Here is a 7,500-nt window from a genome sequence, read left to right on the forward strand (position 1 = left end):
TCTACACACACTCACTACACACACACTCACTGCACAGACACTCACTACACACACACACACACACACACACACACACACACACACACACACACACACACTCACTGCACACACACTCACTGTAAACACACTCGCTGTTCACACACACACTCACTGCACACACACTCGGGGTACACACACTCACTGCACACACACTCACTGTACACACACTCACTGCACACAAACTCACTGTACACACACACACTCACTGCACACACACTCAGTGTACACACACACTCACTGCACACACACTCACTGTACACACACACACTCACTGTACACACTCGCTGTACACACACTTACTGCACACACACTCACTGCACACACACTCACTGTACACACACTCACTGCACACACACTCACTGCACACACACACACAAACACACACACACTCACTGCACACACACTCACTGTACACACACTCGCTGTTCACACACACACTCACTGCACACACACTCGGGGTACACACACTCACTGCACACACACTCACTGCACACACACTCACTGCACACACACACACACACACACACACACACACACACACACACACTCACTGCACACACACTCGCTGTACACACACTCGCTGTACACACACACACTCACTGCACACACACTCGGGGTACACACATTCACTGCACACACACTCACTGTACACACACTCACTGCACACAAACTTACTGTACACACACACTCACTGCACACACACTCACTGTACACACACTCACTGTACACACACTCACTGCACACACACACTCACTGTACACACACTCGCTGTACACACACACACTCACTGCACACACACTCGGGGTACACACACTCACTGCACACACACTCACTGTACACACACTCACTGCACACAAACTCACTGTACACACACTCACTCCACAGACACTCACTGCTCACACACTCACTGCACACACACTCACTGTACACACACTCGCTGTACACACACTCACTGCATATACTCACTGCACACAAACTCGCTGCACACACACTCACTGTACACACACTCACTGCACACACACTCACTGCACACACACACACTCACTGCACACACACTCACTGTCCACACACTCACTGTACACACATTCACTGTACACACACACTCACTGCACACACACTCACTGTACACATACTCACTGCACACACACTCGCTGTACTCACACTCACTGGATACACTCACTGTACACACACTCACTGCACACACACACACACACTGTACACACTCGCTGTACACACACACTCACTGCACACACACTCACTGCACACACACTCACTATACACACTCCCATTGTACACACACTCACTGCACACACACACACACACACACACTCACTGCACACACACTCACTGTACACACACTCACTGCACACACACTCACTGCACACACACACACACACACACACACTCACTGCACACACACTCACTGCATACACTCACTGCACACACACTCACTGTACACACACTCACTGCACACACACACACACACTGTACACACTCGCTGTACACACACACACTCACTGCACACACACTCACTGCACACACACTCACTATACACACAGTCACTGCACACACACTCACTGTACACACACTCACTGCACACACACTCACTGTACACACACACACACACACCCACTCACTGCACACACAGTCACTGCACACACACTCACTGTACACACTCACTGCACACACACTCACTGCACACACACTCACTGTACACACACTCACTGCACACACACTCACTGCACACACACTCACTGTACACACACTCACTACACACACACTCACTGCACAGACACTCACTGCACACACACACACACACACACACTCACTGCACACACACTCACTGTAAACACACTCGCTGTTCACACACACACTCACTGCACACACACACGGGGTACACACACTCACTGCACACACACTCACTGTACACACACTCACTGCACACAAACTCACTGTACACACACACACTCACTGCACACACACTCAGTGTACACACACACACTCACTGCACACACACTCACTGTACACACACACACTCACTGTACACACTCGCTGTACACACACTTACTGCACACACACTCACTGCACACACACTCACTGTACACACACTCACTGCACACACACTCACTGCACACACACACACAAACACACACACACACTCACTGCACACACACTCACTGTACACACACTCGCTGTTCACACACACACTCACTGCACACACACTCGGGGTACACACACACTCACTGCACACACACTCACTGCACACACACACACACAAACACACACACACACTCACTGCACACACACTCACTGTACACACACTCGCTGTTCACACACACACTCACTGCACACACACTCGGGGTACACACACTCACTGCACACACACTCACTGCACACACACACACACACACACACACACACACTCACTGCACACACACTCGCTGTACACACACTCGCTGTACACAGACACACTCACTGCACACACACTCGGGGTACACACATTCACTGCACACACACTCACTGTACACACACTCACTGCACACAAACTTACTGTACACACACACTCACTGCACACACACTCACTGTACACACACTCACTGTACACACACTCACTGCACACACACACTCACTGTACACACACTCGCTGTTCACACACACACTCACTGCACACACACTCGGGGTACACACACTCACTGCACACACACTCACTGCACACACACTCACTGCACACACACACACACACACACACACACACACTCACTGCACACACACTCGCTGTACACACACTCGCTGTACACAGACACACTCACTGCACACACACTCGGGGTACACACACTCACTGCACACACACTCACTGTACACACACTCACTGCACACAAACTCACTGTACACACACTCACTCCACAGACACTTACTGCTCACACACTCACTGCACACACACTCACTGTACACACACTCACTGCATATACTCACTGTCCACACACTCACTGTACACACATTCACTGTACACACACACTCACTGCACACACACTCACTGTACACATACTCACTGCACACACACTCGCTGTACTCACACTCACTAGATACACTCACTGTACACACACTCACTGCACACACACACACACTGTACACACTCGCTGTACACACACACTCACTGCACACACACTCACTGCACACACACTCACTATACACACTCACACACACACACACACACACACTCACCGCACACACACTCATTGTACACACACTCGCTGTACACACACACACTCACTGCACACACACTCAGGGTACACACACTCATTGCACACACACTCACTGTACACACAACTCACTGCACACAAACTCACTGTACACACACTCACTCCACACACACTCACTGCACACACACTCACTGCACACACACTCACTGTCCACACACTCACTGCACACACACACACACACTGTACACACTCGCTGTACACACACACTCACTGCACACACACTCACTGCACACACACTCACTATACACACTCTCATTGTACACACACTCACCGCACACACACTCACTGCACACACAGTCACTGCACACACACTCACTGTACACACACTCACTGCACACACACTCACTGTACAGACACTCACTGCACACACACTCACTGCACACACACTCACTGTCCACACACTCACTGCATACACTCACTGCACACACACTTACTGCACACACACTCACTGTACACACACTCACTGCACACACACTCACTGCACACACACACACACACACTCACTGCACACACACTCACTGTCAAAACACTCACTGTACACACATTCACTGTACACACACACTCACTGCACACACACTCACCGTACACACACTCACTGCACACACACTCACTGTACACACACTCGCTGTACACACACTCACTGCATACACTCACTGTACACACACTCACTGTACACACACACTCACTGCACACACACACACTGTACACACTCGCTGTACACACACACTCACTGCACACACACTCACTGCACACACACTCACTATACACACTCTCATTGTACACACACTCACTGCACACACACTCACTGCACACACACTCACTGCACACACAGTCACTGACACACACTCACTGTACACACACTCACTGCACACACACTCACTGTACACACACTGACTGCACACACACTCACTGCACACACACTCACTGTACACACACTCACTGCATACACTCACTGCACACACACTCACTGCACACACACTCACTGCACACACGCACTCACTCTACACACACTCACTGCACACACACACACACACACACACACACACACACACACACACACACACACACACACACACACACACACACTCACTGCACACACACACACACTCACTGCACACACACTCACTGTCCACACACTCACTGTACACACATTCACTGTACACACACACTCACTGTACACACACTCACTGCATACACTCACTGTACACACACTCACTGTACACACACTCACTGCACACACACTTACTGTACACACACTCACTGCACACACACTCACTGTACACACACTCACTGCACACACACTCACTGCACACACACTCACTGTACACACACTCACTGCACACACACTCACTGTACACACACTCACTGCATACACTCACTGCACACACACTTGATGCACATACACTCACTGTACACACACTCACTGTACACACACACACTCACTGCACACACCTCATACTCTCTTGCTCCTCTATTAATCTCTTCTCTACCAGTCTCCTGCTTTATCAGTCTCTCTCTCTCTCATTCACTATATTATTTTCTTTCTTAGCACTCTGCTCCCTTTCTCTCCCACTCATTTTCTCACCTTCCTACCACTGTGTCTCTTTTTCATTTTGCCACATCATTCTTTCTCCATCTCTTCTTTTCCCTCTCTCCTCCTGTCTCAATTGAATTCAATTCAAGGGGCTTTATTGGCATGGGAAACATATGTTAACATTGCCAATGCAAGTGAAGTAGATAATATACAAAGTGAAATAAACAATAAAAATTAACAGTAAACATTACACTCACAGAGGTTCCAAAAGAATAAAGACATTACAAATGTAATATTATGTATATATATATACACAATGTGCAAATGGTTAAAGTACAGACGGGAAAATAAATAAACATAAATATGTTTTGTATTTACAATGGTGTTTGTTCTTCACTGGTTGCCCTTTTCTTGTGGCAACAGGTCACAAATATTGCTGCTGTGTTGGCACACTGTGGTATTTCACCCAGTAGATATGGAAGTTTATCAAAATCAGGTTTGTTTTCGAATTCTTTGTGGATCTGTGTAATCTGAGGGAAGTATGTGTCTCTAATATGGTCATACATTTGTCAGGAGGTTAGGAAGTGCAGCTCAGTTTCAACCTCATTTTGTGGGCAGTGTGCACATAGCCTGTCTTCTCTTGAGAGGCAGGTCTGTCTACAGCGGCCTTTCTCAATAGCAAGGCTATGCTCACTGAGTCTGTACATAGTCAAAGCTTTCCTTAAGTTTGGGTCAGTCACAGTGGTCAGGTATTCTGCCACTGTGTATTCTCTGTTTAGGGCCAAATAACATTCTATTTTGCTCATTTTTTTTTTTGTTAATTCTAGTAGTAATTATCTTTCTGTTTTCTTACTATTTGGTTGGGTCTAAATGTGTTGCTGTCTGGGGCTCTGTGGGGTGTGTTTGTGTTTGTGAACAGAGCCCAAGGACCAGCTTGCTTAGGGGGCTCTTCTTCAAGTTAATCTCTCAGTAGGTGATGGATTTGTTTTGGAAGGTTTGGGAATCGCTTACTTTTAGGTGGTTGTAGACTTTAGCGTATATTTTCTGGATTTTTATAATTAGCGGGTATCGGCCTAATTCTGCTCTGCATGCATTATTTGGTGTTTTACGTTGTACAAATCAAATCAAATTGAATTAGTCACATGCGCCGAATACAACAGACCTTACAGTGAAATGCTTACTTAAGATCCCTTTACCAACAATGGAGTTTAAAAAAATATGCATAAGAATAAGAAATAAAAGTAACAAGTCATTAAAGAGCAGCAGTAAAATAACAATAGCGAGACTATATAGAGGAGGGTACCGGTACAGAGTCAATATGCAGGGGCACCGGTTAGTTGAGGTAATATGTACATGTAGGTAGAGTTATTAAAGGGACTATGCATAGATGATAACAACAGAGAGTAGCAATGCAAATAGTCTGGCTAGCCATTTTATTAGATGTTCAGGAGTCTTATGGCTTGGGGGTAGAAGCCTCTTGGACCTAGACTTGGCACTCCGGTACCACTTGCAATGCTGTAGCAGAGAGAACAGTCTATGACTAGGGTGGCTGGATTCTTTGACATTTTTTAGGGCCTTCCTCTGACACCGCCTGGTATAGAGGTCCTGGATGGCAGGAAGCTGAGTATATTTTTGCAGAATTCTGCATGCATACTCTCAATGTGGTGTTTGTACTATTTTGTGAATTCTTGTTTGGTGAGCGGGCCCCAGACCTCACAACCATAAAGGACAATGGCTTCTATAACTGATTCAAGTATTTTTAGCCAGATCCTAATTGGTATGTCAAATTTTATGTTCCTTTGATGGCATAGAAGGCCCTTCTTTCCTTGTCTCTCAGATCGTTCACAGCTTTGTGGAAGTTACCTGTGGCACTGATGTTTAGGCCAAGGTATGTATGGTTTTTTGTATGCTCTAGGCCAACGGTGTCTAGATGGAATTTGTGTTTGTGGTTCTGGCGACTGGACCTTTTTTGGAACACAATTATTTTGGTTGGTGACAGATGCACCAGATCATCAGCAAACAGTAGACATTTGACAAACGGTAGACAGTCTGCCGGGTGCTGTAGACTGTTCTAGTGCCCTCGCCAATTCGTTGATATATATGTTGAAGAGGGTGTGGGAAGAAATGTGTGTGTTTTTTGCCAATTTTAACCTCACACTTGTTGTTTGTGTACATGGATTTTATAATGTCGTATGTTTTCCCCCCAACACCGCTTTCCATCAATTTGTATTACAGACCCTCATGCCAAATTGAGTCGAAGGCTTTTTTTAAATCAACAAAGCATGAGAAGACTTTGCCTTTGTTTTGGTTTGTTTGTTTGGCAGTTAGGGTGTGCAGGGTGAAAACTGTTCCCTCCCTCACCACTTCCCTCCTCTCTCTCTACCACCTTCCTCTTTTTTCCCCTCCTTCTTCTCGACTCTCTCCCTCCCACACTGTAACACTTTGTTCCTCTCTCTCTCGTATTGCCACTCTTCTCTCTCTAGCCATATCAAATCAGTCTGCCACGTCATCTTTGTGTTACTGTGTAGATTGAAGAACACCAATGTGCTTGGTATGCATTTGACTGTATGCTTTCTCATTCCACTGTCATTTCACATAAAGTTATACTGAGGGTATATAAGAGTAATAACACGCACACGATCACACACACATACACAAAAAACACAT

General features: G+C 46.5%; 1 protein-coding gene across 1 annotated transcript in view; it reads left to right on the forward strand.

The window, feature by feature from the left end:
• The window catches only part of LOC110503110 (zinc finger matrin-type protein 4-like), an 80,447-nt gene that overhangs the window by 3,863 nt on the left and 69,084 nt on the right, over positions 1–7,500 (forward strand). The window lies entirely within an intron of this gene.

Source organism: Oncorhynchus mykiss, chromosome 23 (genome assembly GCF_013265735.2).
Source record: "Oncorhynchus mykiss isolate Arlee chromosome 23, USDA_OmykA_1.1, whole genome shotgun sequence".
Taxonomy (NCBI): domain Eukaryota; kingdom Metazoa; phylum Chordata; class Actinopteri; order Salmoniformes; family Salmonidae; genus Oncorhynchus; species Oncorhynchus mykiss.